Source organism: Rattus norvegicus, chromosome 2, assembly GCF_021556685.1.
Source record: "Rattus norvegicus strain SHRSP/BbbUtx chromosome 2, alternate assembly SHRSP_T2T, whole genome shotgun sequence".
NCBI lineage: Eukaryota > Metazoa > Chordata > Mammalia > Rodentia > Muridae > Rattus > Rattus norvegicus.
The window spans coordinates 171,671,932-171,689,980 of record NC_141535.1 but is presented as its reverse complement, the minus strand read 5'-3'; the positions used below and the strand labels follow the sequence as shown (position 1 = coordinate 171,689,980).

General features: G+C 39.7%; 1 protein-coding gene across 28 annotated transcripts in view; it reads left to right on the top strand.

Moving 5' to 3' along the window:
* Nucleotides 1-18,049, top strand: part of Arfip1 (ARF interacting protein 1) — a 79,381-nt gene that overhangs the window by 1,395 nt on the left and 59,937 nt on the right. For 7 of the 28 annotated variants that reach the window (XM_087631951.1, XM_087631931.1, XM_087631905.1 and 4 more), the window contains exon 2: nt 6,536-6,606. The gene's annotated coding sequence lies outside the window, so the exon portion shown is untranslated. 28 annotated transcript variants of the gene reach the window in all.

Genomic DNA, 18,049 nt, shown 5'->3' with positions numbered 1-18,049 from the left:
TTTCTTGGATTATGCTTGCCTTAATCCTGGGTTCGGTCTCAGTCTAGGTATCAGTGATTTTTCAGGGGGTTTCTATTCCTACCCCTGAAATTCTGTGCTGTTTGTATATGTGTTCTGGGTAAAGGCAGTCTTTTATCAACTTCTTAAAGGACATGTGTAATGTCCAGCAAGATTAAGTATGTTTTAATGTCTTGTTGAAGCTAATCGAAACAGTTTATTCATGGAGCTGTTGTTTCCCCGAGTTGCACATGGCCTACTTGGGTGCTGTACAGAGTAGAGTGCAGGGATTACAGCCTGGTACTGAAATCTCACTACTTCAAAAAACTGCCATGTTTCTACATTCCTTCCTGGACCTATAGAAGGAACCAAGTCAGTTCCTGATTTGTGGGTTTGAGATTTCTTTTTAGGGATAGCTGGCTGTGTCCATTGCTTTGTCAATACAGGGGCTTTCTACACTGATGTGCTTATCATTATTTAATGCATACTAACTATCACCAGTCCTCTGGGTACAACTCAGAAGAAAGCATTGGAATGATGGTTGTTCTAGGCTTTCATTATCTTGTTTTTAACTGGAGAGAGATGTCTGCCTTGGGCTTCCCTAAGGAAGGGCAAAGATGTCTTATGTAGTCCACATGGCTTCAGCATTTTTGATACCCCGTTCTCTTCATTCTGTATTATGTATGTTATTTATTGTTTCTTGTAAATGAGGATCTTTCCAAGCTTTATGTAAGTCTTTGGAGCACATTTTACTTACTGGTTTGGCTGTGAAGTGTTTGGAAGTTGAAATTGTAACATTTTGAAGTTCAATTCACACAGTGTTACCTGCGCAGCTTATAGTAAGTTGTCTTCTCTTCAACAATGTCATGATTTTCCCTCAGGGTAGCATCCTCACCTAGTGGAGCAGACAGTGCTAACTAAGCTAGTTGCTTGTGAAATAAAAGCAAATTTAGAAGCTAGATTCTGGATAGCACCGAAGTGACAGGTATATTTAATACATTTATTTGCTATGTCCATGGTGCCAAGTGCTTTTCATGATTAACTCATCCTTCTAGCAACCTTATAAGGATGCTCCCTCCTCCTCATTGTTTAGATCAGTGGTTCTCAACCTGTAGGTCATGACCTCTTTGGGGGGAGGGTCCCAGGAGCCTTTCACAGGGGTGGACTAGGACCTTCGGAGCACAGATATTTAGATGATGATTCATACCAGTAGCAAAATTACAGTTATGAAGTAGCAATGGAAATAAATTTATGGCTTGGTGGGGGTCACTAAAACATGAGGAACTCTGTTAAAAGGTCACAGCTTTAGGAAGGTTGAGAGCTACTGTTGTAGATGAAGTTTACTGAACCTAAATGACCCATAGAGCTAAGATAATTTGCTTAAAATAATTCTGGTGGAGGCAGGGTTGACCTTAGGTGTGTGACTTTAGGTAACTTCTAGGAAACTCCATTGTAAAATCTGTGGAATGACTTGGAGATATCTTCTTTGATTATCTTAGACATGAGGGATCTTTTCCTCTATTACTCCTTGGCGGGTGAACACCTCCTTGAATGTTATATTGTAACATAGATAAACGGCCTATAGATTAGTAGCTGATAGGGCCTCTCTGGAGATGGATACAAGTTTGTTGGATTGTGTGTATTATCACCTGTAAGATTGGAGACTATCTAACCTTGGCCTAGTGAGTTTGGAACCTTGAATTTCAGCATGGTCATTTGGGATAGAGGGAGAACTAAATTTGGCAAAGTACTTAAATTCATATAGCCTTGGGTGGAAGCTGACGCTACTGGTGGATATTGAAAACATTGCAGAGCATGCTGAGGTTGGGAAGACGGTGACTGGAAGGCAGGTTGGTAGGAGTGCTACTTTGGGGTTGTAGAAAAAGGATGTGAAACAAAAGTCTACCTGTGAGCTACTTCTCCAGCCTTATACAGGATGGTCTTGAAGTAAACTTCCCAAATATATAATAAGCAGATGGAATGAAAATTTCTTCTACTTTCAGTATTCCATCCCCACCCATAGGTCTCAGGTCCCCTCACAGTTAATTCAAAATATAGTTGAGGATCAAATTAATTAGCACTAGGAAGCCTTAAACCTCTTCATTCTAATACCATAGCCTCTAACCTTGTGGCTGTTTAAGTTATGTGAAATTAAATAAAATTCTCTCAGTTGTACCAACCACAAGTCAGTGCGCAGTGGTCACTTGGGTTGGTGCCTGCCTTTTAGGACAGCACAGATTTAGAACATTTCTAGCAGTGTTTTCCAACCTGGTAAACACTTTGAAATACTGTGATTTGTTACGTAATTATTATATTACTGAACCAAGATGGGAAGATTTTCTGTTTCCCCATGGTGTTTAGCAGCTTTGTTTTAGCTGACAAAATATAGCCGTGTTCTCTCTTGGCTTTAAAACTAAATCCAGATGGTCAAAGTCTAATGATTTTCTTGCATGTTTGGGATTATTATGCTGTTAGCTTTTTTTCTAGGATAAAGCTGTCAGCTTTACTAAAGGCATGTAGGTTTTCTGTTTCCTTTGAGCTATAAGTCTGTACTCCTTGCTAACTGGTCGATGCCTTCCCTTGAAACTTGAAGATGTCTTCAAGCTAGACTCATTTCTCCTCCTTCCTTTCCCACCTCCCAAACATTGCTTTTCTTTTTCTTGTTTCTGTTTTCAGTGGGTGATGACATTATCTGACATATAAAATCTTTAAGATGTGGAGCAGTCCTTCCAGCCCCTCCTTCAGTGTCATATATGTCAGCAGATAGTAACGTTCTTTCTCATGCTCTTGACCATGCTCTCCCTGCTTCCATGCACTGCTTTAGTTTGCACACTGTCACCTGTTGTTGATTTTTAATGGGGTGTTTCCACCTGCCTTGGATAGTTCAGTTCTTAGATAAAAGACACAGAAGTTTTATATTCATAATAAGCCTTTAATCAGCACTAGAGTTGGGCAGATATCTACCTTCTAAGGTATTAGTATCTAAAACGTTATCAATAATCCTGAGCTGTGACTTACCATGTTCTGTCTGGGCTGCTCTTATTTTAACTGACCAGCCCTCAGGGCCAGTTCTCAGGATCATTTACCCCATGGTGTAAAGATCTCCTCTTTCCACCTTCTCTGCTTTTCTTCCCTTGCAGTCTCCTGCCTCAGACCTCCAAGCCTGGGAACCAAAACCCTGCCTACCTCTCTTCTGCTCAGCTGTAGGTTGTGTCACCAGTCAGTGATAACTTGGGGGGCAAGTGATATAGCACCACTTGTGTATGTGAGGATCTCCTTCCTCTTCCCGGTGTTTCTAGCATTACAATGCGTAGCAACATCACCTTGCCTGAGACTTGTTTATAGCCTTCCTTTAGGCTGGCTTTGGCCTGTTTTAATCCTTTCTCCATCCTGAGAACATTGATTTATTATGGACATACTGATTGTCGCTCTCTCCCTTTTCCCTAGCCCTTTTGTGACTTTGCTTGCTTTTAGAGTAAAAAGAAAACTCCTTAACAGTTGTAATTCTTCAGCCTTACCTTGAAGTAGGTTCCATGAAACTATGCTCAACCAAGCTGGCCTCCATTGGTCATTACGTTTTTTTAATAGCTTTTTTGCTTTATATTTTTGTGGATGTGTGTGCGCCTGTTTATCTGTATTGCGTGTACATTATGTGCTAGGTTTTTTGCAAGAGCAGCAAGTGTTCTAAACAGTGGGCCGTCTTTCCAACTCCTGATTTATTAATAATTCATATATATAGTGTGTGTGTAGGTGTACGTGCCATGACCCCAGACCCAATATTTATTCATTATTCTAAATTGCTGGTATTAAAGACTTTAGCTCATAGATTTTTTTTGTTGTTGTTTGATTTTTTTTTCTTTTAAAGATTTTTGAGTTTGAATTGTTACACTTATAGTAGTTAAAATAGTAATTCTTAAACTGCAAACTAAATTGCTGGTTTCTTAATTCACATAATAAAGTACTAATAGTTTATAAAATAGTATAATATTTTTAGATTATTTATAATGAACCCTTGACTAGACTTACAGAATTACTAAAAAGAGGAGATAGAGGTAGCTGAATATTCCATTTCCATATTAACATATGTCATTAGTGTGACACAATTATTTACATCAAGTCAGCTTTTCCCTTATGTCCTTTTTCTGTTCCAGGATCCCATCCAGTCATCAGGTGTTCTTGGCACTGAAGTTTCAAAGATTTTCTTGCTTTTTGGAGGGTAGGAATGGAGGTTGAGACAGGGTTTCTTATGTAGCCTTGGCTGTCCTGGAACTTGATCTATAGACCAGACTGGCCTTGAACTCATAGAGATCCGTCTGTATGTGCCTTCCAAGTGCTGGGATTAAAGGCATGCTTTACCACTGCGTGGTCTCACTTTGTCCGTTGTGGAGCTACTCTTTTTGAACCCTTCCCTTTGAATATTGCCTTATTATAGAAGAAAAATTCTTTATATGGTGCAAAGATAGAGTGGAGAATTAACTTTTACCTCCTAAAGGGGAGGAGTATTCATATAAACTTTAAGGAAATAAATTGTAAGGGGAATATTTCTCCTTGTTTACTGATTCAATCACTTCTATCAAATTTATATTATTATTTTAAATTATATATATATGTGTGTGTGTGTGTGTGTGTGTGTGTGTGTGTGTGTGTGTGTGTGTATTGGTATGTGTACATAAGTCAGCACAGGTGCCCATGAACTTCAGTCTCCCTAGAGCTGGAGTTGCAGGTGGGTGTAAGCTATCTGACATGGGTGTTGGGGCCAGTCTCCAGACCTGTGTGAAAGCAATATATGTACGTACTCTCTTGACTGCTGAACAGCCGCTCCAGACTGTCTGTTCTGAAAAATGAATACATGTTTGCACTTTGGGTTATAATTCCGCGATGCTTTTTATTAGTCGTTCTTCCAGCCTTTTTAATTGATTTCTTGAAATACCTTGTCATTATGCAGATTGCTTTTTTAAAAGCACTTTTTGAGGTTGTTTATTTGGTTTTAATTTCTCTTCTACAAGATGCTCCTGGATCATCTAGGGTGTTACTTTCCCTGGTTCTTGAACTATTCATTCTCTTGGAGTGACCCTTCTTTTTACTGGAAAATGCTATTAGAAACCAGTGTCTGGGCTGCGTATGTTCTCATTGCTGAGAACATTGCCTGTCACTGCTTCTATGGCCTCTTAGGAGATAGAGCAAGGAAATAGTGTGTGTGTGTGTGTGTGTGTGTGTGTGTGTGTGTGTGTGTGTGTGTGTGTTAATGTATTTAACATTTTATATGGTGATGATCGGTATCTGTCTATATTAAACTGCGCTTACCATGAACTCTTTTTCTACTGAGTTTCTGCCTGTAAATTTTGAGGGGGTTTATTTGATATGTTTTTCCCCTGTGAAGTTACTGTTTTTCTCTTTTAGTTGGTAAGTATATTGTGAGAAAATCTGGAAAACCAGTCTTGATCCATTTTTTTTCCTAAAAAATTTGCCCTCTAATTTTAGCATTTATCAAGTGGGTTTGGTCTGTAGTGTTTGTGGTGTTTATCTGATGATCCTGTTTCCTGTTCTCCTCAATCAGTGACCCCCTTTGGGGACAAAGGTCTCACTGTGTATCCCCAGGAACTCCAGATGGAGCCAAAACTAGCCTCAGACTTGAGGTGCTGATGCCTTAGCCTGCCAGTTGTGTGATTATATGGATTGTGTGTGAGCATAGGTGTGTGCCAGCTTGCTGTGTGTTCTCAGAAACTCAGCGGAGGATATCAGGTCTCTGATCACTCACTGCCCACTTTATTCCTTTGAGACCAGTGCCTTCTTACTGAGCTCGAGGCTGGGCTGGAGGTCATGATACTTCAGCAATCCTTGCCTCCCCCATCTCAACGTGACCATGCCTAGCTTTTTATGTGGTTGCTGGGATCAGACCTCAAGTTTGCACAGCAAGCTCTTTGAACCCGTTGTGCCATCTCACCATCTGTTTCTGTTCTGTATTTCCAGTCCTGAGTGTCTTGAAGTGAGGGTCTTTTCCCCTTTACCTATGTATTTGCTTATGTTGTTAAGGGACCTCCCCTGTTTGTTTTAGTCGGTTTCCTTAAATCCACTACTGCCATTTTGTTGCTGTTACTCAGTTTAAGCCAAGTTTAGCAACTAGTGGCTCCTTCAGGTTGACATCTGTTTTCTTTGGATATGTTCCCATTCCTTTTGGAAAACTTACTTATTTTCTGACTCTAGATGATATTGTAGTCGCTTCTGTTTTTCTTGATTCATCCTTAGAGTGGAGTGTTTGTCCCAGAATCTTTATTCTTTTCATTGGAGAATGTTGTTTAGAGACCAAGAATGGGCGCAGGTGTACTTGTCTTTCTTACCCCTTAATACAGGGCTAGAAAACTAACCCACATATATGCAGACATATTAAAGGATTGATTCCAGACCAACACTACAGGGTTCGTGTTAGCATTTTCCTTTCTTATAGCTTTCCTGTGACAATTTAAAATGTAGTTCCCAATATCTATACTTTCTTTCTTTCCTTTTTTTCCTTTTAAACAGATTTTCATTTAACCCTTAGGTAGACTCAAACTCTATGCACAGCTGAGTCTGACCTTGAAGTGCTGCTCCTCTTGCCTGCTTCTCCCACAGGTAGGGTTACACATATGCTTCCTGCTCATCTGTGCACGCTGTTTGATTTCCTTTTCCTCCCTGCTTTCTTAGTTATCTGTTTACAACAGATTGGTTTCTTAGTATTTCTGATTTTCAGTTTCCACTCCACCCTGTTTAGTTACAGTTTTCACTAAAATTATTTTCAAGGATGTGTGGGCATCATTATAGCTCTGAGTCAGTTAGTTTTAAAATGATAACTAGAGGTATCAGTACTTCTTCATCCTGCTAGCTCTCTAGTTCCCAATCCTTCCCTTTTCTCCTCATCCCCCCACCCCAGATGAACCATCCACCTTGTTTCTGAGTCATGCTTCCTCTGTGTTTTCCTAGATTCCCCTTCTTAGATAGAGGTAGCAAAACAGAGCTTGTCAGACTTTGGTTTTTCAATGAGCAGTTACAAAGTTTCAGACATGTCCAACTTATGGCTTGTGGGCCACAGATAGCTATAAATGTGGCCCAGCACAAAACTGTAAACTTAGGACATCAGGACTTTTTTTTAAAAACTTAGCTACAAGGTTCTTAAGCATGAACCGTATGAATAGCAGCATTTCACAGTGTCAATAATTGGACTTGCCTAGTTTAGGTGTAGTTAATCGCTTTTGTATGTATAGGCATAGATGGTTTCCAGTGTTTTATGGTTGCAAAGAATGCTATAGTGCACATTTCTACATTGCTTATTTTATTACTACTTAGTCTTTTTATTACAAATGGGATTTTTTTCTGTCATTTGGTCCACTGATTATTGTTATATACGCAGGCTGATATTTGAATATTTTGTATCTTGCTACTTCAGTGAATTCTTTTCAATTTGATTCTCTTGGGGGGCATGTACTACCTATTGTTTGCAAATAGAGATAAAGTTCTTTACTATGACTCTTGACTGGTTGGATTGGTCAAGACTTCTAGCATAATGCCAAATAATAGTGAAAATGGCTGGAGTTTTTGCCTTATTTCAATATCAGTGGAAACACCTGTTATTTCTTTATTAAATAAGATAGATATTAAATAAGATACAGAACACATACATATTAAGATACTTTCAGTTATATTTCTGTTTCTTTGAGTATTTAATTTTGAACGAGTGTTTAATTTTGCCAGCTATACTCTGTCTCAGTGTACATGGCTATGTGTTTACCCTGTTAAATTTATGAGGACGGATTATATTGATATATTTTTCTAATTGAACCAATCCTGTGCTTTTGGGATAAATCCCACACAGCCATTTTGTATTATTTTCTTATTTTAAAGACTTATTATTTTATGAGTACATTAGCTCTCTTTAGACACACCAGAAGAGGGCATCAGATCCTATTACAGATGGTTGTAAGCCACCATGTGGCTGGGAATTGAACTCAGGACCTCTGGAAGTGCTCTTAACTGCTGAGCAGTCTCTCTGGGACTGTATTTTTATTAATGTATTTGATTTTGTTTGTTAACAATAAAAATGTTCTTTCTAGTCCAATTTGAGAGTAGAAACCCATTTCTTGCACATTATTGTCTAGCATGTCTTGTAATACTCTTGTAATACTCTGTCTCCCTATTGGGTTGAAAGTACTTTTTAGAACCTTTGTGCTTAACTGAGCTCTTTTATGTAGTGACATTCTCCATGTATTTATTATTAGATACATTAGAAGCAGGAATAGCTCATTAAGCTTTTATCAGATGAAATCTGAGAGTTGTGTCTCACTTACACAGCAAGCAGTTACATCAGTTACCAGGATTGAAGATGACTTTTCCAGTATCTGGGCAAGAGGTGTGAGTTCTAGTGTGCAGCGTTGCTTTGGGAGACCTAAGGTCACTAACATTTGGCTTTAGATATTTGATCAGTTTTTATCTGTCAGTTCAAGTTGATAGTCTTTTGAAGTTTCTCATGCATATACATGGTTTTATAAAATTGTTTTCTTCATTCTATATAAATGCTTTTTCTGATTTTTTTTAGAAGCATTTACCTGTGTAATCAATAGATAATTCATATAGCTCCAGATAGTTTTGTAAAACAAATTCTGATCACAAATAAGTTAATTATGCTGTGCAATATTTATAAGAATGTCAGTGAATGATGCCAGTCTTTTAACTGAGTGTTTAATTCGTAACTAACACATTTCACTTTTAGGTGTGTCTGATTGCAGCAATGATGCTTCAGCGCAGCAGCCACAGGAGGAGTCCAGTCTAGAGTTGAGGTGATTGGGGTGCTGTTTGTATTGCTTTGTAAGGTCAGCCCATCTTAAGGCCTCAGACTGTCCAGATTGACTAGTTGTCTAAAGGTACACCATTCAATAATAAACTCTCGTGCATAGTGACCAGATAAAATGAGAGAGGCTTGTTTGAAAATAAGGAGTAACTTAAACATTTGTTCTTGGTGACTGTCTTAGTCAGGGTTTCTATTTCTGCACAAACATCATGACCAAGAAGCAAGTTGGGAAGGAAAGGGATTATTCAGCTTATACCTCCACATTGCTGTTCATCACCAAAGGAAGTCAGGACTGGAACTCAAGCAGGTCAGGATGCAGGAGCTGATGCTGAGGCCATGGAGGGATGTTGCTTTCTGACTTGCTGCCCTGGCTTGCTCAGCTTGCTCTCTTATAGAACCCAAGACCACCAGCCCAGGGATGGTACCACCCACAAGGGGCACTCCCACCGTTGATCACTAATTGAGAAAATGCCTTACAGCTGGGTCTCATGGAGGCATTTCCTCCACTCAGGAGCCTTTCTCTGTGATAACTCCAGCTTGTGTCAAGTTGACACACAAAACCAGCCAGTACAGTTGACCCCTTGTCAACTTGACACACAAATACATCGCTATTAAGCCTCAACCCTTATTTTCCTATTCATCCCCAAGATCTCAATAACTTAATAAGTCTTAAGTTAAGTCCCACAGTCTTTACATATTAACAGTTCAGTCCCTTTAAAATATCCAATATCTTTTAAAATTCAAAGTCTTTTTAAAATTCAAAGTCTCTTAACTGGGGGCTCCACTAAAATATTTCCTTCCTTTAAGAGGGAAAAATATGAGGGCACAGTCACAATCAAAAGCAAAATCAAACTCTTAACTGTCCGATGTTCTGGGATCTACCCATGATCTTCTAGGCTCCTCCAAGGGCTTGGGTCACTTCTCCAGCTCTGCCCTTTGTAGCACACACCTTATCTTCTAGGCTCCAGATGCCTGTTCTCCACTGCTGCTGCTGCTCTTGGTGGTCATCTCATGGTACTGGCATCTCCAAAATGCTGCTGTCTTCTATTGCAACTAGGCTTCACCAATAGCTTCTCACAGGCTCTCATCATGGTGCCAAGCCTCAACTCTTTTGCATGACCCCTTCAGTCCTGGGCCATCAACTGCAACTGAGGCTGCACCTTCACACATGGTCTTTCATGGCCTCTCACAGTGCCCAGCCTCAGCTGCTTTTCATGACCCCTTCATGCCTTCAAAACCAGTACCACCTGGGTGACTCTTACACACTCCCAGTTCCAGCCACAGCATGAGATACAACCGTGACTATCTCTGGAACACAGCCTCTTTGTGCTCTCAGAAAACACTTCCCAGAAGATTTCACGTCAATGATGCTGGTCTCCTCTTAATCACCACTAACTTCTTAGCTCCAGCTGACCAGCATCAATAGTCCCAGTAATGCAAAGGTTCCCTTTAATAGTTCTGGTATCTTGTTAATCACAGCTGATTGTTCAGCCCTAGCTAGCCAAAACCACAGAAACTTCACAATCAAAACAGCATCAGCCCTGAAAAGAGTTTTTAATATTCCCTCTCCGATTTCACAAGCCAGGCCTCCATCTTCTGCACTGTTCTCAACATTATTTTCCAAGCTCCTATAGAACATCCCACAGAGCTCTTTTAGCTCAAAGTTCCAAAGTCCTACAGTCAGGACTTTGGAATATGGTCAGGTTGTCACAGGAATACCCCACTCCTGGTACCAACTTCTGTCTTAGGGTTTTACTGCTGTGAATAAGCACCATGACCAATGTAAGTTTTATAAAGGACAAGGTTTAATTGGGGCTGACTTACCGGTTCAGAGGTTTACTCCATTATCATCAAGGTGGGAGCATGGCAGTATCCAGGCAGGCCTGGTGCAGGAGGAGCTGAGAGTTCTACATCTTCATCTGAAGGAAGCCAGGAACAGACTGAGCATCCTCAGGCAACTAGGAGGGTCTCCAAGCCCACCCCCATAGTGACACACTTCCTCCAACAAGGCCACGCATTCTAATAGTGCCACTCCCTGGACCAATCATATGCAAACCATCACAGTGACCTAAACCTTTATAGGATAGCTTTAAAAAAAAAACAAAACTAAAATTGCTTTATTGAAATTAATTCATAAATAAAAACATCACATAGCTAGATCCACTCTAACAAATACTTGCTCGGTCTCAGACTCTAGAAGGTAAAGCTTATTTGTCACATCAAAATAAAAATGAAAGCTGTACAGGTTTTATTTAATTTGTATAATGAAATATGAAAGTGTTTCTAAAAAATAATAGTAGTATTCGGTGTCATAGGTGGCTCCCATTTTGGCTTATCTACTACCATGAATGTTTACTCACTGAATGTGCATCTGAACCCAGGAAGAGAGCTTTTAAAAAAATGACTGAATGCCATGCTTGAGACTCATCATGAGACTCAGCACGCCGGCAGTGATAGACATAGAGTCTGATTCCTGGTTTCTTCTCTCCTCGTCCCCCCCCCCCCTCCTCCTTCTTCCTCTCTCTCTCTCTCTCTCTCTCTCTCTCTCTCTCTCTCTCTCTCTCTCTCTCTCTCAATCTATAATTGATTCTGGTGAAATACCATAAGTCAACTATTGTATCTCATCAAACTAGGGAGAAAGATTAATTAGAGAGGAAAAGGAAGGAAAGAAAAGAGAGAACTGACTATTGTAGGTCATTAAATGGGGGCGGAAGATTAAGCAGTGAGTTTGTTTAAATTGAGCTCCAGTCAGTATAGCTGTTTTTGGCACATAATTAAGCACAAGCAATGCTTTCTCTTGTTCATAGATCTGTAGAATCATTCGATTCGATAATTGGAGCAATTGTTTCTTTTGTTTTAGTTGAATAAACTAAACTTTCAGACAGATGAAAGACAGGTGACTGACTTAGAGGATTTGGTAAGGCAAGAATGCAACATGGGACCCATTGACTGCAGATTCAATGTTTCTGTACTAATCTCCCACTTGTAAAGATTCATTATTCTTCAGTTAAGCAGAATATCCTGAATTTTTGTGACAAATATCGCACACAAAAAAGGGGGTGCTTTTTTCAGGAGTGGGGATTAAATCTGATTGTAGGTTAGACAACTGCTGTACTGCCCGGTTGTATTCCCAGACTTATTTGTGACATGCTGATACAGGATTTTGAGTGTTTGTTGTTGTTGTTTTTCAACCAGGGTTTGTGTAGCTTTGGCTGTCCTTGAACTCACGCTAGACCATTAAAGCTATGCGCCCCCAAACCTGGTGATGATTGGCTTTTTTTGTCTAAACATTGATGGTGATGAATTCTGTTTGGGAAATAGGTGTTATTTGTATAAGGTTCAAGATTCTTTCTTGAATTCTTCCTGCCTACCTTCCCTTCTTCTTCCTCTTCTTCCCCGCTCCTTGTCTCTCCCTCTTTCTTTCACCAGGTTTTGCCTTGTAGTCTCACCAGTTTTTGCCTCATAGCCCAGGCTGTCCTCGAACTTGAGCTCATCCTGCTTCAGCCTCCTGAGTTGTTGATATTATTGGTGTGTAGCACCAGACTGATTGTGTGGAGGTTCTTTGTAGTGTAAGGTAACTTGGCTGGTTGTCATCTGACAGTGCAGTCTTGAGAGAGGAAGAATTATGTGTACTATAATCTACTCCTGCTCATGGTTTGACTTTCTGTGATTTATCTCTCAGTTTATACCATTGAGAGATAATCAGGGAAGCTAGGCATTTGTGAGCTACCGGGAAGGTTTACAGCCTAGCCACTGATGGCTCCATGACATTATGTGCTAGGATTATTGTTAGCTGCTTGCTACTGTGAGTTTCCTGTCTGTGGAAGGTGCTCTGAGAGATGCTGAAGTAGAAATTCTCTACTCAGTAAACAGTAAAGTTTGGATGATAGTGATCTGAAGGAAGCAACTGTCAAATAATGGATCGTTCAAAGCAAATTATCATTACCTCCTTGTTAAGAATTCTTTGTCTTAGTCATAACCGAGTAGGCAGTCGCCAAGAGAATGCAAGAATAGTAATCTTTAAAGTTTTAACTGTAAAAATAAGCTGAATTTACACCCTGGCTTAAAAGCATTATAGGAGTTTATAGTGTGATTTGGGACTCTTCTGTAGTTTTAAAGTTTATCATTTAGAATGAGATCCTGTCATTTTCAATAATGTGGATAGAATTGGAGCTTTATGTTTTGTGGGTAAGCCAGGCAGAACAGTAGTCCAGTTGTACCATTCGCTGAGAGACTCACAGATGCCAGGCATTGGACTAGGTTTACGCTATGGTCTCCTTAGGTTTTCCTCCCACATTTACATATTAAGACTTTGCCTCTTGGAAGGATTAACAGAGTTATTAAGTGGAAAAGCTGAGACAATTTGAGAAATGAAATAAAAATGGAATGATAGGAGCAAGAAGGTGAGAAACAGTATATTCCTTAAATTACAACAAAGAAAACAAGTTGTGTTTTATTCTGAAATTATAGCCTGAATTCTTTTCTGCTTTCCTCTTAATTTAGTAATTTTATATAACAACTTGTAATACTCACGGAAAGTGCACAATTATTTGCATTCTTCTTTTGTATAGTTCTGTGGTCTAAACAGTAGATGGATTGTAGACCTTGTGTTCAAAGTGTATGCTGATTAATTGATGAAATTGGGAAAAAAAATCAAGATAATGGTGCCTATCGAGTAACACAGATTAAAGGTCATGGCAGTTTAAAGGAATAGGATCAGGAATGTCAGCGACAATGACATTGCACTCTTGAAATGTGCATAGAGATGAACATGTGGGTGATGTCCTTCCTGAAGACGGGGAGAGGAGATTGGGAAATACATATGCGGAGGATGGGTTTGGTTTAACAAATCTAAAGGGGGTTGGGGATTTAGCTCAGTGGTAGAGCGCTTGCCTAGGAAGCGCAAGGCCTTGGGTTCCGTCCCCAGCTCCAAAAAAAAAGAACCAAAAAAAAAAAAAAAAAAACAAAATCTAAAGAAGTCTAACTAGTGGGAAAAAATAATTGGAAGAATTCTGAGTGTCAAGTTGAAGAGTTGGCTTTTACTTTGTAGATAGAGACAGATATGCTGACTGTTTATTCTGTAGTATAATGTGTTATATGCCATGAAACATAATAAAAGGCTAAAAAGTGTCAAAAAGGTCATTTACAAAGTTGGTTAAAGGTAGCCGTCTGAGGATCTGAAGTTTGAGTAGAAAGTTGATGAGATGAGAGTCATGTGAAATGTAGAGTGAGAATCTTCCAGGCAGGGAAGCAGCAAAAACTAAATGTGAGATTGGTTTATGTGAGGAGCGAGTGGCGGTCCTGAGCTGTAAATGGTGTGACAGAGAAAGGAAGGGGAGTATGTTTCAAGAGGGAGCTAATGACTGAGACCGGTGCAGAGTAGGCATGACAGTGACGGACAGAAGATAGTCATCAGACAAGGATATGGACAGTGGGAAGCTCAAAATCATGATGTTCACTGTTGATTTGCAACAAATAAAAAATGGACAAAATTCCCATATATTTATTCAGATCCAATAATTGTCTGGGTTTAACATATCTGTTTTCTTCCTTTATGTATAATAATGGGGTTGAAAATTCTCTATCTATTGAAGCCATGGAATTATCAAAATAACTTAAAGGTGAGGAGGAAAAGGCTGTATGCATTAATATTTATATCTGTAATTTAATTCTGTCTTGATTATGGTCCGATGTAGAAAACTCTAGAATGCCCACTCCAGTGGGACGGCAATGAAGAATTTACTTGGGTAAAATCAGGCCCAATGTCTCCTATATGAACTGCTTGGGAATTGTTTTGAATTCACATGTTTTTGAAGATCAGAAATGTTTTTGGATTTCAGTTTCACTTTTTGGGGTATACTTATAGATACATAACAATATATTTTAGGTATTGATTCTACATGTAATCACAGAATTCATTTGTGCTTTACAAAGACCTTGTACAGGCAGCCTATGCTTTGACCAAAATCTATCACATGAAGTCAGTGTGAAACACATGTTAGCACTCAGGAAGTATATCAACTTCGGAAACACTAGTGTTGATAGAATGACTTTAGTATTTATCTATTGGTCTGAGGTTGACTGTAATGTCTAACATAGTGCTTATGGTATATAGTGTTTCCTATTTGATTCTCTACCAGTGTTACCAGAGGATGTTGGGGACTGAACCCAGGCAAGTGTTCTCCACTGAGTTACCTTCTCAGCCCCTGCACTTGTTTACCCGGTACCCATATGACATCTTGGGGTGTTTAATAATACCATTTTCATTATATTTTAGTTTATTTGTGTGTGTGCGCGTGCGTGTGTGTGGGTGTGTGGGTGGGTGTGCACTTGTGTTCCTGCCACTGCACCTCTGAAAGTCAGAGGACAACTAGTGGGAGTTGGTTCTCTTTCTACGACGTGGATTCTATGAATTAAACTCAGGTTTGGTGGCCAGAACCTTTACCTGCTGAGCCATGTCACCAGCCCTAGTAATCTCCTCCTGACGAAGTACACAAAGGTTACGGGGATGAAGTGACATCTCTGAAGTATGGAAAGGCAGAGCTTGGCCTGAGGTCAGTGTCTCCTAGTTCCTGAGCTGGTTCTCCTTCAGTTTCATTTAGCCCCTTCATTTGAGGCCATGCTGAGTTGACACTTTGTGATACATATACTTCTCACTTTAATAGATTGTGTTTGTCTTTGTGGTGGAGGAAATTTCAGAGAGTATTTAAATTATGAACTTATTAGAATTGCTTTGTCTTTGTACAGGCAAACAAAAAATCTGAGTAATTTCATCCAACACAAAAGGCGTTTGTACTGTTGTATTGGAACAAATATGGTTTGTCTTGAGATGTATAATTAGTCCACTAAGCACTGCGACCCTCCTTGTCAAAGCCTGAACTAGAACAATTGGGCTGAAATATTTGCAGCTTCTCCTTTTGCTCTCTGCTTACTTTTTTATCTAAAATTAACTGAAATTAATTTAATTCTATAAAACTGGTAGGAAATACAACTACTATAAAGCACCCCCCCCAAAAAAAACAAAACAAACCCAAACCAACTGAACATAAGCAGTGACCTAAACACTGAAGTATTTTGGGGTACTTTTTATTGCCTTTTCAGAAAACTTTATAAAATATGGTAGATTTAGGAAACATCTGAGAAAATGTTACGTTTACTATTATACCTTTAATTTTGTTTGCTTGGTGGTAAACTAGGCCGAACAGTTACATTGGTTTGAAATTAAACTGTTAAATTGTTAAATGAATAAACTGCTGTCAAACAATGATAAATGCCTTATATGGTTGGCAAAGCTGTAGACCTTCTCTATGAAGAGTCTAAGTTTTTCTAAGCATTTTTTAGAAATTAAATTTTATGTGCGTAAACTTGTTTCTAGTATGTTTGCCTTACTAAGGTAACTTTTGGATGAACTTTGTCAGTGATTCTCGTCTCTAACAATCTATCTATCAGGGCCCAGTGGTCAAAAGGAAACCCTTTTGTAACATCCAGATACCTATTTTCAAGATTTAGGCACATATTATGTGAACATTTAACAAGCTGGTCTTGGCTCTAGAAAGGGTGTAGACAAAGAATTGAATTGATAATGAGCAGCGTTAACTCTGTATCCTTAGGGTAAAGATGAACTTAGCATTTGGTTGTCAAACTGGCTAATGGGAAGAGAGTTAGGGACGGTTTTGGTCTTAGGAGCAGTTGGAGAGGTGAGCAGGGGACAAGCTAAGTTGTTTTCTGGATCCATACTATTGTTGTGTCTGGAAAGCTTGCTGGAGAGCTCCTTGGCTCATCGACCGCATGGGAGTGTGTCTTCTAATGCAGCTGCAATGGCTGCCTTTCTCAGAAAGAGGAAATAGATGGTAACTTAGGCCTGCTAGTCTGGAGAGTTTACATACCAGGTTGTCTACTGAGTTTCTCAACCTTGGCATTGTTGATATACTTGATTTGGTAATTTTAATTCATCATTTAATTTCAGTCATCCTTGAAGAAATGGTATATTGTGAGGTAGTTATATGTGTTGACATACATGAAGCAGAGAGAATTCAACCACTTCTTATGTAAAATACACATAGAAGAGCATCTGACACACAGTACTCATTGTTAGTTCTTCCTCTTACAGAGCTTCATTTGCAGGAGGATGTGCACTACTTAGTTTAAATCTTTAACCAGAGAGGGCTCAGTGTCCTTGCTATAAGTTGAGAGCATCATATTTATCTTAAGGCAGCTGTGAGCATTAAGTGATATAATTCATGTAGTGCTCTTAGTTCAGTGCTGACCTCTAGTACATAAAGTCACTGTAGCAATTCCCTCTGGTATTAGAGCAAGTAGTGTTGGTGTCAGAGTAAGGAACCTTTAAGCTAGGAAACCAGCTTCATAGCATTCTGGTATCTGGGGAGTTGATAAACCATTTCAGAGTACCTTGAAAACATTCATAGCAATACTGGAAGACTTCCATTCATCTGCTGTTGAGTCTGAGGCCAGCTCCCACTCAGCTAGTCAGAAAAAGAGGCTTCCTAAAGCCCCCCCACCCACCCAGTCTTAAAGTATGGAGGCTTTCCCAATATTGAGAGGGAACCACAGTTGGCCAGCCAAACAGATGAACAAATGAGACATCCATAACCCTTGGCTGAAGTCTGGCCAAGGGTTACAATGAAAGTACGCCTTCATTGCTGTCTCAGAGATCTGAGATGGTAGTGGGATTCCTTCCTCTGATTGAGTGCATCTCAAACCCTGCCATTGCTTGCTATTTCCATGTTTGAATGCTCGCTTGGAGGAATTACTTGAGATTCTCAGGTTCTGGATTGTTCATAAATGGCACTTAGGCTGCCGCAGCCGTTTTTATAGTGGTATAGGAGAGTTGTTATTTTCTTTTTGTTGCTGAAACATTTTGCAAGTTGACAAACTTCTTTTGCTGCTGGGTTATAGAGCTACAAGTCAGTCCCTTATAGGTGGGCACAGTGGTCAGAGTGACACCACATACCTTGCTGTGGGTGGGATTTGGACTTCCAGGAAAAACAAATCCTTTACCATTAAAAAATGGTGAAATGGGAGCTGGGCATCTTTAATCTCAGAAACTGGGTGACAGAGGCAGGCAGATCTCTGTGAGTTCAATACCAGCCTGGGCTATAGAGGGGGGTTCCAGAACAGCCAGGGCTATGCAGAAAAACAAAACAAAACAAACAAGGAAGGAATGAAGGAATGGTGCAGCGTGAATAAGGGAGGCTGTGGGTCCTGTGTCGCTTG